The 15,705-nt window shown below is 44.7% G+C and overlaps 1 pseudogene; it reads left to right on the forward strand.

The window, feature by feature from the left end:
• The first annotated feature begins 5,181 nt into the window (after positions 1-5,181).
• LOC100953399 lies at positions 5,182-5,705 on the forward strand (annotated as a pseudogene).
• The last annotated feature ends 10,000 nt before the right edge of the window (positions 5,706-15,705 follow it).

Below are 15,705 nucleotides of genomic sequence, written 5' to 3' on the forward strand. Positions count from 1 at the left end.
TTTTTTGGTTGCAGCCATCATTGTTGTTTGGCGGGCCCGAGCTGGGGATTCGAACCTGCCACCTTAGGTGTATGTGGCTGGCGCCTTAGCCTCTTGAGCCACAGGTGCCAAGCCAAAACCAAGTTTTAATTGACTTGTGTTATTTAAAGGTCTGATAATAGAGCTTGCCACTTTAAGGAAATGTCACAGGCCACTGGTATATGCAGAAGTTCCTTGTGTGAGGGAGGCAGGCCTGCAGCTGATGTCACAACTCAACTTTCTCTGTTTACATAAAGAGTATTTGATTACATGGTTATACATGTATAAAGTGAGATTTACTAGTGTTTTCTTGTTTAGTTCTTGAAAGTCTAACTGTAGACCTAAGAGTAAATCTACCTATTTGGGGTTATTACCATCAGATTCTGGGGAAAACATCGATTAAAAGGAAAAATTTGAATTTTAAAGAAAATGCTTCAATGCACCAAGACAATATGTTAAAATATAGAAGTTTGTTTCTTGTAGATTCTAAGCTAGTTATTTATTGAAATGATTTTATCTAAAGTAAAATGAAGAAAAAGTTCAATGTCAAACTTTTCACTTAATGGACTGAAATTAGTCAGTACCCAGTTAACCTGTGTCCAGAGCTGACGTTTAGCTTCAACCTATAGGGCCTGTGCCAGTGGCCATGTTGAAATACATCTACCCAGCTGGAATTACTTTTTCCACTGCCTCAGCCTCCCTGTCCCCTGCCTCTTCTTTGTGATCCAGCAACTAAAGGGATGAGGCTTGCTGGGCTTTGTACCCACATTGTGGCCCAAGGGCTTCTGAGATTAGCCTGGGCCCTGGTGGTTGTTAAATCTCATTTTTTTTTTTTTGAGACAGTCTCACTTTGTTGTCCTCTGTAGAGTACAATGGGATCATAGCTCACAGCAACCTCCTACTCTTGGGCTCAAGCTATTCTCTTGGCTCAGCCTCCCAAGTAGCTAGGACTATAGGTGCCCACCATAATGCCTGGCTATTTTTTTAGAGACAGGGTCTCACTCTTACTCAGGCTGGTCTCAACCTGTGAGCTCAGGCAGTCCACCCACCTTGGCCTCCCCAAATGGTAGGATTATAGGCATGAGCCACCATGCCCAGCCAGCATGGTATGATTTAAATGGTTGAATGTAAAGTTGTTAGGAACACCAACCCTCAGGAAAAACATCTCTTGGCTCAGCGCCCGTAGCTCAGTGAGCAGGGTGCCAGCCACATGGCCGGGTTTTATAGCGGACACCTGTGATCCCAGCTACTCGGGAGGCTGAGGCAAGAGAATCCCTTGAGCCCAAGAGTTTGAGGTTGCTGTGAACTGTGACGCCATGGCATTCTACCATGGGCGACATAGTGAGACTCTGTCTCAAAAAAAAGGAAAAAACATCTCTTGCTTTCTTATGTGTTATCCTGCCTTCTCTTTCTCATGCACACAGATTTTCTCAGATTGCAGCTAGAGAGGACACTCTCCATATTGTTTTGTCCTTTTGTCATTATACCCTAAAGTAAGTCAGTGCCTTAAGTCTTCAGTAATAGTGTTAACAGAACAGTGTCACTGACATGATGTCAGTCAATGTTGATCTCCTTTCTGAGCTATTTTCAGAACACTGACACTTTTTTCTTTAAAGAAAGTCAGAATGTGATTCTGCCCTGTGATTCACTACTTCTACCAGATTTGTTTTATTGACTTTTCATTAGTCTTCCAAAGATGAAACACTGTTGTTCTTTTAATGATCATCTGATGATTTGGGGAAGGATGATTGTTTCTTGTCATTGGAATGAAGCTGTATATAGTAAGGATTTAGAGCAGGGGTCCTCAAACTTTTTAAACAGGGGGCAAGTTCACTGTCCCTCAGACTGTTGGAGGGCTGGACTGCGGGCCATTGGACGAGTCGGCTGCTAAGCAGGACAGGCATCGGTGGCAAAAACATCCGGCAGGCTGGATAAATGTCCTAGGTGGGCTACATATGAACCGTGGGCCATAGTTTGAGGTCGCCTGATTTAGAGCATGAGTTCTGACCCCACCTGTGTTTGAGTTGCAGCCCTGTGCCATAAGTCACTCTACCCAAACCTCAGTTTCATCATCTGTAATGTAGGGATGGTAATAATTTAATACCTAAGTGTGTTAAACACATTGTTTAGAGTATTCAGTAAATGTTAGCCAAACACAACGAGCTGCCCAATTTTATGATCCTGGCAAATACACTGCTTGAATATTTGGCATCTGAGTTATTGGAGAATAGCAGTAACCTTGGAAAAGTCACTTGATTTTTCTGAATTTCAGTAAAATAAAGATAATACATACTTCCCAGGGTTGTTTTGAGGCTTAAATGAGATAATGTGAAAGCATCTGTAGGACAGTTTGCTCAACAAATAATTACAGAGTGCCTTCTGTAGGATATAACAGTAAACAGCATAAACAACAGTTTTGGTATTCATGGAACTTCTGCAGAGCTGGAATAAATACATATTGATTTTCGGTTGGAGAAAGAGAAGAAATGCCACATCATACAAATTACAGAATTAAAATGCAATTTTCTCTTTGATGAAGAAAAGTTTTATTCTCCACAAAAATTTCTTGACTCGGCTCGGCGCCCATAGCTCAACCGGCTAAGGCGCCAGCCACGTACACCTAGGGTGGCGGGTTCGAATCCCCAGCCCGGACCCGCCAAACAACAATGACGGCTGCAACCAAAAAATGGCCGGGCGTTGTGGCGGGCGCCTGTGGTCCCAGCTACTTGGGAGGCGAAGGCAGGAGACTCGCTTGAGCCCAGGAGTTGGAGGTTGCTGTGAGCTGTAATGCCATGGCACTCTACCCAGGGGGACAGCTTGAGGCTCTGTCTCAAAAAAAAAAAAAAAAAAAAAAAAAAAATTTCTTGACTCATCTTTGGTGGTTATGAATATTCTTCGCAGAATTAATGAGACTTTCTAGTCACCAGCAGCTCTAAGATTATGTTACTAGCATCAAAACAAGTGGTGTGGTTGATGACTATTTGTAGAACCCTGAGTGTTAACTGAAGACTGCCTTTCTGAGCATGGACCTGAGATGTGCCAGCATTTACTGTGTCTCTGGTGTTCAGACCCTTGAATGGTAAACCAAAGGTTCCTGCAGACAGGTGGTATCTGTTTTTTAATCTCTTCTATTTGAAGATCATGTCTGGAATATTCCAAGGCTCTAAAGCAGCCCCTGGGAAGCTGATGCCCAAACTGGATTAGAAGTACAACAGATCAGGGGACACCTGTGAAAGATAAAGTGGGAGAGAGCAGAAGTAAGCCAGGACAGCCTTTGTACAGAGGTGTGGTTCCTACTTCTGTGAGGGGGAGCTGCACAGGAAAAGCCTCTGACTGCAGTATGATCCCATGGCCAGAAACTAAAAGGGAATAGTGGCACAAGAGGTATGGAACCCTAGCAAAGGCAGTTTCGTCTCACAGTCCTATGTGATTGACTAGAGAAGCAACTCGGGCACCTCAGGAGCCCCTGGGACTGCATCCAGATCTCTATTGGATGAGAGGTGCTAGGCTGGGCCTGAACAGCTCAGATTGGTGAGAGCCCGTAGGAAGGCCAGATGCTTTCAGACTGTTGGGTTTCAAGGCAGCTGCCTGTCTCCTAAAATGTCAGACTTTCAGGCAGCTGCCTGAGTCCTCAACTCTTGGAGTGCTCTTGGTCAAAAAATGACCAGACACCTCAAAGTTTATTGAGGATGAGAAAGGTAGGTTTACAGAGTAAGAGCAAGATATAGGTTTCGGGAGCAAGAGACCTTCACCATAGACAATGAATGGACCTCCACTCTCAGGGCAAGTAGGCAAAGAGGCAAAGGATTATGGCCAGCGGTTCTCTTTTATATCTCCTGGGTCAGCCAACCTTGTGGTTCAGGGATCACCTGGGAAGCAGAGTTGTACTGCACATGTGGACCTCCCATGAGCCTGAGAACCATGGGGGAGGTGGACATGATAATTAGTCTTAAGACTTCAAGACCATTGTACCTGGTGTTAGTCTTTTATATACTTTTGCTGTTGGCACACTAAGTTCTGATTGGTAGATTGGTAGGGTGATCCCTCCCCAGGTGTGAGCGATCATTCGGGTCAGAATTCAGGTGGGAGGCAGAGAGCTGTTCCTACCTACCTACCTATCAAAACTAGAGCTAGTCAGTACTTGAAGGGAAATCATGTTTAGAGATGAAAGATTAAGGAAAGAGCAATGTAAAAACAGCTGATAAATGAACAGAACACTATGGGGGAGGGATAGGTAGAGAAAGACCCTCCCCAAATGGTGGGAACTTTCCAGAAAACACAGCTTTGTCAGCATCTTTCTCTGATCCAGGATAAGGCTTTTGCTGTTAGATCTGCTAGTCAGGTACAGATCTGAATTCTAAGTCAGACCTGGTGTGTGAGGTTCTTGGGTTGTTCACATGTGAGACTGAGAAGCTCCACTTTGGGTATGATAAACCTTGTTCAAGGTGTAGTTCCCTGAGTTCAAAGAGGCTGTGTGTGCCATCAGAGCTGGACAGCAGCATCAGAATTGCTCGGCTGGCATGATACAAATGCAGATTACGGGTCGTCCATAGGGTGACCAGATTTTAACATCTGTAAGGCAGGACAGCATGGCGTGGGGGCGGAGCCAGGGCACAGGCAGGCAGGGCCTGACAACAATGCAAACTTTGATAAATAGTTCTCTATAATCACTTCTCAGCAATTATTTATTACAGTTTAACATTATAAAATTAACAAAAATAATATAAAGCTCATATTCTGGCGAAATAGCCATATGGCGGCCGAAAACCATATATTCCCTTCTTGTTCTCCAGCCCGTTCGTGCATTCTTTCCAAAAATCGGGACTTTTTAAAAATGCTGCGGGACGCGGGACAAATTGTTGAAAAGCGGTTCTGTCCTGCCAAAATCGGGACGTCTGGTCACCCTATCCTTACACTCCTTCTGTTCCCAACCAATTCAGAACACCTAAGGGAGGGAAATGACAGAGGTCTAGGCATCTGCAATTTAAACACATTCCTCAGTGCTTTTGTCCAAAATTAGACTTTCAAATCTACTGACCTAAATTAGCTAGCACCTGTTGTTGCTAAGGGCCCCCATGAATGTATGGGCTTACAGGCTGAAAATCCCTTTTTAAGAAATCTTTGCTGCAATCTAGCTTATGAAAGAACAGATAAGATTTTCTATGGAACTCTTCCTCGGTGCTACCTGCGGAGGTGGCAGCCATCTCCTATTGGGCATCATGGCTGCCCTCAGACCCCTTGTGAAACTGAAGATCATTGGAAAGAGAACCAAAAAGTTTATCCAGCACCAGTCAGACTGATATGTCAAAATTAAGCGTAACTTGTGGAAACCCAGAGGTATTGACAACAGGGTTCAGAGAAGATTCAAAGGCCAGGTCTTCATGCCCAACATTGATTACAGGAGCAACAAGAAAACATAGCACATGCTGCCCAGTGGTTTCCGGAAGTTCCTCTCCACAACATCAAGGAGCTGGAAGCGCTGCCAATGTGCAACAAATCTCATTGTGCAGAGATTGCTCACAACGTCTCCTCCAAGAACTGCAAAGCCATTGTGGAAAGATCAGCCAGCTGGCCATCAGAGTCACCAATCCCAGTGCCAGGCTACACAGTGAAGAAAAGGAATAGACAGCTCATGTGCACATTCTATTTGTGTTTAAATAAAACCATAAAAACTCCCATCTAGCATTTTCCTTAAAAAAAAATATATATATATATATTCTATGGAAGCAGGCCTTTAAAAATTTATATATAAATTTATATATTCTATGGAATCAGGCTTTTAAAAATTTAAAAAGGAGATGTTGTACTTTTCTAATGATTACATTTGCAGTAATTCTCAACTCTACATGTTAGAATCACCTGGAGAACTTTAAAAACTACAGATGCCCATATAGCACCCTAGACCAGTTAAATAAGGATCTCTGGAGTGGGAGCAGTCATAGGTGTTTATTTTCTTTTAAGCTTTCCAGGTGGTCCTGATGTATGTCCAGGGTTGAAAACTTGCAGATTAGGGGTCCCAGTTTCCTGAACCCAGTTGACCTGGTTTGATTACTCAGCTGAGCTAGAAATTTCAACAGGTACAATGGTAACTGAAAGCAAAAATAAAGATTAAATCTTTTCTCTGAATATAAATCACCAATGTGAGAATGAAAAATGTAGTCAATAAAGTACATTTTTTGGACTGCATGTTCAGCTGTGCCCTGCAGACACCTAAGGTACCAATGGTATATATAATATCAAGGTTTATTTCTCTTACGTAACAGGTACCTCCACAGTGTCAGGGACCCAGACTTTTCCTATCTTATTGCTTCATCATTTCTAGGGAATAGCCCTCATCCTCATGGTCCAGATGGCTCAGAGCAACCACATCCTCCACCCAGACAGGAAAGAGGAGGAAGGAGATACACCCTCCCCAGTGGCTGCACCCAGTGCTTCCCCTTACACAAGATACACATGCATCCACACAGCCCAGCTGCCGGGAAATGTCTTTATTCTGGGCAACCAACAAAAACTGAGATTCTATTAAGAGAAGAGAAAGAAGACAGATATTGAGGGAACAACAAGAAGTCTTTCCAGCACATTCCTGGAAAATGTAAAATTTCAGAAGAGGCTGTAGGTAAGCCAGGAAAAGAAGAATCATTACCTCATCCAAAAAATGACATCAGGCTTTAAGTATCTAAGCCACCGGCAGAAAGGCTTGTGCTCTTCCAGGTTTTCCTTTAGAGGGCATCTGTCAAGCAGGAGAGAACACTTCTCTATAGAGGTGGCGGTGAGCTGGTGCTACTGACCCAGCCCCGAGTCAGGGCTGGCCTGAAACCTCATTAGCACATCACAAGATTCTGCCCTGGAAGACCTGGGCAGAAAGTGGAGGGAGAAGACCTGTCAGTGGCGAAGCTAATTAAAAAGAGAAACCTGTTTTCCACAGGCAACTCTGTTATATGCACACAGTCTGCTTTCTTGTCATTACATGCCTCACTTGTCACCAAAGCGCTTTCAGTCAGTTCCTGGGTGTTGTTCTTGTATCTTTCAATTTAGCACATTCTTTCCTTAGTGCTCCTCCCTTTTATTCCTCCAGCTGCTTTAAACAATTTTCTCTAGATTTGAACAAACCCACATGCATTCCCCTCCCCCTACTTTTCTTTTTAAACAAAGAGAATGCTGCTTTCTGTTAACAAGAAAAAAAAAAAAGAGCCAGAAACAATTCCGTCCTTCAGGTCCACATGGCAGCCCTCAAGTCCAGCATTCTTTTTCTACCTGTGTGGAAGCTTAATTAGTTTATGTGGGAGGTCTATGCCAAGAAACAGGGCACCATCTCGCAGTTGCGATCTGCAGAGCAGATTTTTTTCTCTTAATAATGCCATTTCACACTGAATCCCGCTTGCAGTTTCGGTACTGAAAGTGTGTGTACCAGACAACAGCTACTAGTCGTTTCCAGGTCCTCATCATCAGCCACAAGCTCTGCTGACAGACTTGGCCCATAACAGCAGAACTCTGTGTCTGCAGCGCTATCTGATTTACAAAGCATTTTCACAGGCATTGTCTCATGTCAACCACACACTCACCCTTCTAGGAAAATAAATAATATCACCCTCATTTGGGGGATGAAGAAATTGGGGTGTAGAATGCTTGACATAGAATGAACTGAAAGTGGGTCCAATCTGTCCCTGCCTTGCTAATGTAAGATGTTAAAGAACTGTCTATAGTTAAAAGAGAATGAGAATCTATTTTTAACATTATACTAAATGTTCTTTTCTCCTTCCCATAGTCCAAGACCATTCTAAACTTTGATTTGATAGAATTATTTACCACAGTCCTCTAAGTCAGGTCTTGAAATTTTTTTCTACCTCTGGGTCTTGCTCTGCTTTGAGGTAAGGATGGCAAGCGTAGATTTTTTTTGTGTGGATCCTTCTTATATAATCACTAGACCTTATATTTTAGTTCCCTCCCTGAAAATTTGTAAAACCACTTTGAATCCACCACTGTAAAGGAAAAGTTTCTCGTGTATGCTATTTAAGAGTTAGATATTAAAGAATAAAGGAACTATATATAAATATTGCTTATCTGCAAGCCTGAATATTTCATTTCTTTCTTTTTTTTTACAGTTTTTTTTTGGCCGGGACCGGGTTTGAACCCACCACCTCCGGTATATGGGGCTGGCGCCCTACTCCTTTGAGCCACAGGTGCCACCCCTGAATAGTTCATTTCTAATAGAAATGCTAGATGTCTGTAAGCAACATTTTTCCATTACAAAACAATCGAAAAGGGAGAAAAAAAAATCCACAAAGATAACAAGACCTGGGTTTTTTGTAGGAATTAACCAATCTTCACAAGAAGCAGTTCATAAGAATGCTAGAAAATACATATATAGATATATATATATTTTTTTTTTGAGACAAAGTCTCACTATGTCGCCCTTGATAGAGTGCTGTTGCATCACAGCTCACAGCAATCTCAAAACTCTTGGGCTTAAGTGATTCTTTTGCCTCAGCCTCCCAGGGAGCTGGGATTATAGGCACCTGCCACAACGCCCGGATATTTTTATTTTTTGGTTGTAGTTGCCATTGTTATTTGGCAGGCCTGGGCTGGATTCAAACCTGTCAGCTCCCATGTATGTAGTTGGCACCCTAGACGCTGAGCTACAGGCACCAAGCCTAGGAAATATATTTTATATTAAAATAGCTAAGAGCATAGTTATTGTTTTAAAGATGCTTTAGAATAGAAGTAAATGTTCAATCTTTTTAACATTTATGCGCATGTATCTGGATGAGTTTTTAGAAGAAAAATTACAAGTTTTATAAAATCTAAGAAACTTTAAAACTGTGTCATTTATAATGTAAAATTAATGCACTTGAAAGTCAGTGGTTGACTCATAGCTCCCACATTCATCTTCAGTTCTCTTTAGCTCATATGGCTTTCTTTAAAAATTAGTGATATCAACTAAAGGGGACTATTTTCCACTCCTACCCACAAAGAAAATGCTTTTGTGAACATGTCAGCTCTGTTGCCACCAGGGAGTGCAGCAGAAGCAGGCTGGCTGTGCATGCTTGATCACCGATATGAGAGCAGATCCAGGAGCAAAATCCAAATAAGACAACCCTGAAATCTCCGTTTATTTTATTAGGCATGCAAGCTACCTTTTAGAACCAAGGAATTTGTGTCTGGATGGCCTCTTCATTTTGTACATGTGGAAACTGAGGCACAAAACGTTCAGCAACTCGCCCACAGTCACACAGCTGGTAATGGTAGGCTGCGACTGGAGCCCAGTTCTGTGTGACTCCAAAGCCTATGCTCCATCCACTACATTGCTTCCCAGAGAGATCCTCTGCCTCCACGCATCCGGCCCTCCCCTTTCCACAGTTCTGCATTGCCTCCGTGCAGCAGAGCCTTCGCTGCTGTGGCGTTAACTCTGGTTAGGAGGCAACTTAGGGTTGTTCTGTAAAAGCCCCCCAGAGGTGTGAAGCTGGCTGCCGCTTCTCCCCTAAAATGTCCCCAGCCCCACTCTTTGCAGGGATTTAGGCTTCTCCACACGGAGCAGTTCCTTCCCTCCTTCCTGTGCTTTGCCTTCCCGTTGCCTCTTCTGGACACTTGTGTTTCAGTGCCTTTTCTTAAAATGGGCTCCACCCCAAATGGTACTTGTTCCTCACCCTTGTCTCATCTCACTGCTGTCCTTCCTGTCTCCCAGCCCTAAAAGTCAAGCCATCTTTCCGTCGCCTCCTCCCTCCCAGCGCGCAGCAGCCCAGCCCTCTCCCACAGCGCACCCTCTTTCTACTTCCACTGCTCCGTATCTTGACCCTGACTGTGGAAATGGTCTCTTAACTGGTGTCTGTGCCTCAAGCCTCTCCAGAAATGCTTTTCTAGACTGCCAGGTGTGGTGGCTCACACCTGCAATCCTAGCATTTGGGGAGGCTGAGACGGGTAGATTGCCTGAGCTCAGAAGTTGGAGACCAGCCTGAGCAAGAGTGAGACCTCGTCTCTACTAAAAATAGAAAAACTAGCCCAGAGTGGTAGTAGGGGCCTTTAATCCCAGATACTTGGGATTTACTCTGTTATCAGAGTAAAGTGGGCCCAGAGATGCAAAAGGTGCCAGACAGGACAAGACAAGAGCTCCCAGGCCTCCCATAGCTGCTTTTTCTCCTATGTTCTCCATCTCAGTTGGTGTCCTGCCATCCATCCATCTACCCTAGCACCCATACTAGGGGACATCACCTGACCCTTTGACCTGGTTTGGGACCTCATTGTCTCTTGCCTTGCTGGCTATTAGGCCTCTTAAAAAGTCTCTATGTCTCCAGTCTTATCTTCTTCAAATTTGTCTTCCATATATAGTCAGAGTAATCTACTGAAAACCCCAGTCTGACCATGTTACTACCTCGTATAGACTCTGTACCTGAAGGTTAAGTCCTGCCTACAGTTCACACTCCACACTCCCTGCTCCACTGGTTATTCTGCAGACAAGTTCTTCTGGCCCCCTTCTCTCCCTATCACCCTATCCCCAATCTGGCTATTACCAACTCACCTTCAGAAATCAGTTAAGACCACATTTCCCCCAGGCTGCCTTCCCTAAAGTGTCTCCTGACATCTCAGGATGGGTTGAGTGCCCCCATAGTGCCTTGAGCACAATGCTGTCACTGCACATACCCCACTTTTGATAAATATCTGTTTATGTACTCATCTCTCCTACTATCTGTAAATTCTTAAAAAACAGGGACAGGGCAAGGTATATAGTAGGAGCTCAATAAATGGTTTTTGAATGGTTACTGACTTTGGTAAATCATATAAACTCTCTGGGTTTTAACCTCCTCATTGCAAGAAGGAGATACTACAGCTCTATGCTGTGAAATTAAATTAGGCAATATAAATGAAATCTCTTGCACATAGTAAAGGCTCAATTAAAAACCACTCCCCTCACCATCATTCATCCTGCAATACTGTTAATTAAAAGGGAAAAGATTACTCAGTAGCCTCTGTTTTACCATGTGTCTCTCCTGCTGGAGCAGAGGCTCTGTGAGAGTATGGAGCCAGGTCTATATTATTTATTACCAAACCATTTGCACATGGCGGCTACTTAACATATATTTTGACAATAAATGAATAACTTCTGTATGTCCTTATTTGATCTTTCATATACACTTTCAATGAGATTTATGAGATTTTTTTCCTTTTCTGCGTCACATAAATCACCAACTTCAATGTATTGTTTCCCTTTGCAAGTCAACCAGAGCTTGGAGGAGAACAGAGTCTAGGCCACTAGACAAGCAGCCTGCCAAGCGCTTGGAGTATTTTCTGACCACGCTGCAGCTCTAGAGAGGGGCACCTGTGAATGCCCCGGGAAAGGGACAGATCCCCCTACTCCCTGCAGGTTGTATGTAGCATGTGCTTCACACAGACTGGCTCATTTCATTCTTGTGATAGTCCAGGATGTAGGAACTATGTCCTGCTCTATCAGGCAGTGTCCCCGCAAGGGAAAGATTGGCATGGTCAGGTAGGTAACTGAAGAGAGTCTAGTAAAGGGACTTTTATAAAAGTATAACAAGGTAAGGAGCTTCGCAAAGAATAGCAGGATACCATGGGGCTGGCAATAGCTGAGGACCTGGTCACTGAGGGTTGAGGAGCAGCCACACCCCATCCCCTAGGAAGGAAGCAGCTGGTAGAATAATACCCAGACCTTACCACTCTTCTCCTGCCAGGGCTCCCTCCTGGCCAAATGCAGAAGCCTGCAGGTGTGTCCCAGGGTGGGCCTTCTAGGCTGCAAAGAAGGTGAGGAGTCCAGAGTGACTCTCGAAGAGCACACATAACCACCATAGTAGGTTAGACAGTCCAAGAGGATGGGAACCAGGTGACTCTGCTCCTCTGCCTCAACAACAGTGTCACATGGCTCCTTTTCTCTGGCTGTGCGTGCTTGAAATAGCACTTCTGTCCTCACCGTTGAAGCCAGGCTGAGATGCAGAATTCTAGGCTGAGCTAGGAGTTTTCCATGAGGACCCTAGCAGATGGTCATGTCAGCATGGGACAAATCAGTGACCCCAAGATAAGAAACAAAGCAGCTCCCTCTTTATAAACACAGACACACACACACACACACACACACACACACTGTGACGCTCTGTGAGCTCCCAGGAAACCACCTGGTAATAGCACGGAGAATGTTGCAAATGAAATGGCCTCAATACAATCCCAGGGAGATCAGATGGGCCAGGACTTAGATCCTGACTCTGTCACCGAACCATGTGGGCTTGGACCTCCTCTGCAGAGAAAAAAAGAAAATATAATACTAATGGGATGTTAAGATGAAGGGAAATACATAATTTGCTTTGGACTCATTAAACGTTAGCTGAAACCTACATTGTGGTAACTTCTGTAGCTTTGCATTACCCTAACTTTTGACTTACTAAATTATTCTAACTTTTTGAGTCCTTTAAAAATGAGTATTTCCACAATTAAGATGAAGACTAACGATACCCTGTAAAGACTTATAGTTTTGAAATATTTTCCTTTTTAATTTATGTTTTGATGTACTTTTTCCATATTATCAAATATAATTGTTATCAAAACCCAGAAAGAAAGGCTACACAAGTGCCACTCTATTTTAAAGACAGAGAAACTGATACCCCAAAAGACTAAGTGGTTTGTCCAAGGTCACGCAGGTGGTACATGGCTGACTTAGTAATGACACCCCACTAAAAAGACAGCATCTGACTAGCGGCCTCCATAAAAACAGATGCCAGGGCAGCCTAGAGGGGGCCGCAGTGTGCGCAGACATTACTCTGCAGCAGCCACGGGACTGCAGGATGCCGGACCACTTCATATGCGTTTCATCATCACCTTCAGTTGCAACAATTGAGTATCTGCGCCACTTCCTCTAGCTCTGGATCGGCAGTGCCTGCAGTTGAGGGGGTGTGTACCCCTGCTTGCCGTGTTCAGTCTTCTGGAACGCACACCACTTCCCTGTGGCTACTCCAGCAGAAGGCCGTGGGTTATCCCCACTAGCTATCATGAGTGCTTTCCCTTGAGATTGAGAAGAGAACTTGTCACCAAGTTCTCCAGCTTAAGTTACCAAAGGTAACTTTACAATAAGAAGCCCATCTTTGACAGCACAGAATGCGTTAGCATCCTCTCCTTTGGAGAGAGCTATTTTTGTCCTTTGTCTTCAGAGTCTGTGCTCCAAATAGGGGAGACAAGTATCAGGAGGAGGATGAGAAAGTAGCCAGTGTCTCCAGCTTAGAAGGGAGCAAATCACTGCCATTTTCTCAACAATTGTCACCGCAGTCATGGAGAACAGATGAGTCTAGAGGCAAGCTGCCCTTGGGTACAGCACAGCGCAGATCTCTTTCTGTGGGATTTCTCTCCATATACTTCATGGAATGAGGTTTGTTGCCATGGTTACTAGCAAATCATATGACAGCCTGGCTACCTAAAAATGTAGGAGAACAGCCCTACGCTGGATCAGATTGTGACGGGGGACAGAGGACACCTCCCTTCCCAGCTGTCACTTTGCCTTGGCAGGCTCAGTTGACCTCAGAGGTCTTCCTGATTTCTGACCTGCCCACACTTAGGGGTCAGGGCCAGCTGTTCTTAGGCACCAATAGATTCCTTTCATAATGAGATCATCCCAAGTTTTCCTCCAGGGCTTCTCTGTCTGGTTCCAGGCCCTCACCCCTCCCAGGCCCTTCCTTCCCTGGCCCCTCTGCCACACACCAGCAAGCGCTGTGAGCAAACAGCTGAACCGGGTAGGAGGGGGTGGATCATGCAGCCTACACCACTTGAATAAGCGCTTTTCTAGAACCTGAGGATGGCATGAGTCAGGGAATTCTGAAGCTGTGATACAATCAGGACACTGATGGCTCACAGGGGAGGGGGAAACATGGACTCACCCAGCCAAAAGGACCAGACAGGGTCTAGTTTCCCAAGTTCAGCCTCAGTGAGGATGTGCTGACCCCCAGCCTCAGTGTGATGGAACTGGGACCACTCTGACAATCCCTGACATGGTGTGATGGGCATGACCTCATGGGCAGTGCCTTCTAGGGACAAGAATGGCGAGGCCTGGAGAAAAGTTTCAGACAGCAAGGCCCTATCCCTTCCTCCTCACCCCAGCCCCTTCTTTTTCCCTGCAAACCAGGTGGCGTGGGCACAGTTGCAGGGTGGTCGTGTGCATGGGGAATTGATTTGTGAGTGGGGCACCTTAGCGCCTGCAGCGAGGCTCCAAGTGCACATCTATTGTTCTGATGATTGCAGGGTGCCCCCTTCTTGAGGTTCAGATCCTATTTCATCTTTTCAATTCCTTCAGATTTTCTTGTCTCCTTTCTCCACGGCAACAGCAAAAGTCTGGATGACAAAAAAAGACCCAGAAGAGTCAGCAAAAGGGAGAACTGGGAGGGATTCTGCCTGGCTATGCAGGGTGGTTCAGAGAACTTCCTTCAGGGCCCCCATTCAAAGAACAAGGTATATTCAGGGCAGAGGAGGCAAAGAGCCACCCCAATGCAGCTAATCCTGTTGGGCATGCAGGGCCAGGGAGGCCAGAGGGCTCTGACTAAAACGGGGGCTGGGAGGAAGGGATGCACCCCAGACACCAGGGGTTTATGAAACAATCCAGTGGGGTACAAAAGTTTTAGAACTTACACAGTTACCTAATATAACTTTATAGTTATTTTATCTCTTCTTTTTACATTTTGGTACTTGTAGTGTAATATATATAATTATATCATGTAGGATTAGATTGGGGTGAGATTAAGAGAATATCCCAAACAACATTATCTTAAACAAGAGAGAACTGTATTTCTCTCATGTAGACGGGGTCTGCTGGCATGCTGCAGCTGGTGAGGTGCCTTCTCTGGTTGCTCCGACATCTTCAACATGTGGCATCTGCTTCATTATCCAAAGCTGCCATTCGTGCTCCAGCCATCACAGCCACATTCTAGACATCAGGAAGGAAAAAAGGGAAGAATTGCACGTGTTCCCGTTAAGGACATTTCCTGGAAATGACACCCCATGCTTCTGACCTTTCATTGGCTAGAATTTAGTTATAAGCCAATACCTATCTGCAACGGGCCCCGGGAAATGTAGTCCATTCTAGAATGCCATGTACCCATCAGGAAAGGCCATACTATGAAGCAGGAAAGGATGGTGGGTGTCACTGGTAGTCTGTACCATGATAATAAATTAGCGGAATACCACATGTGTACATGCACAAAGAAATAAATGTGCTTGCGGCCGGTGCCTGTGGCTCAAAGGAAGGAGTAGGGCACCAGCCCCATATGCCAGAGGTGGCGGGTTCAAACCCAGCCCCGCCCAAAAACTGCAAAAAAAAAAAAAAAAAAAAGAAAGAAGGAAAGAAAGAAATGTACTTGCTGGGGATACAGTCAAAATTAGGATTTTGTGGGTGGAGTTTGAAAGCCATTGCTGTATCATAATTCTAGAAGCGTATATAATTGAATGAAGGAAGGAATATGAGATTTTTTAAATCCACCCTATATTTGTTCATTCTCCTGTAGAGAATTTTGTGTGGAGGCTCCTCCCCCACCTTAGCCTTGTAGCTGCTTGGATGGAATTGGGGTGGGGAGAGCTCTTAATTAGTGGGAGGTAACAACTTTTCCTGCCCCTGGCCACTGGGATTGCTGCAAGTTAGGGGGAGTCAGGCCCAGGACTTCTATTTGACTCTTAGAGGGGAGATGCTGGACATAAAGCTGAGAGCAC

Source organism: Otolemur garnettii, unplaced genomic scaffold (assembly GCF_000181295.1).
Source record: "Otolemur garnettii isolate 467f Iridium unplaced genomic scaffold, OtoGar3 scaffold00004, whole genome shotgun sequence".
NCBI classification, from domain to species: Eukaryota; Metazoa; Chordata; class Mammalia; order Primates; family Galagidae; genus Otolemur; species Otolemur garnettii.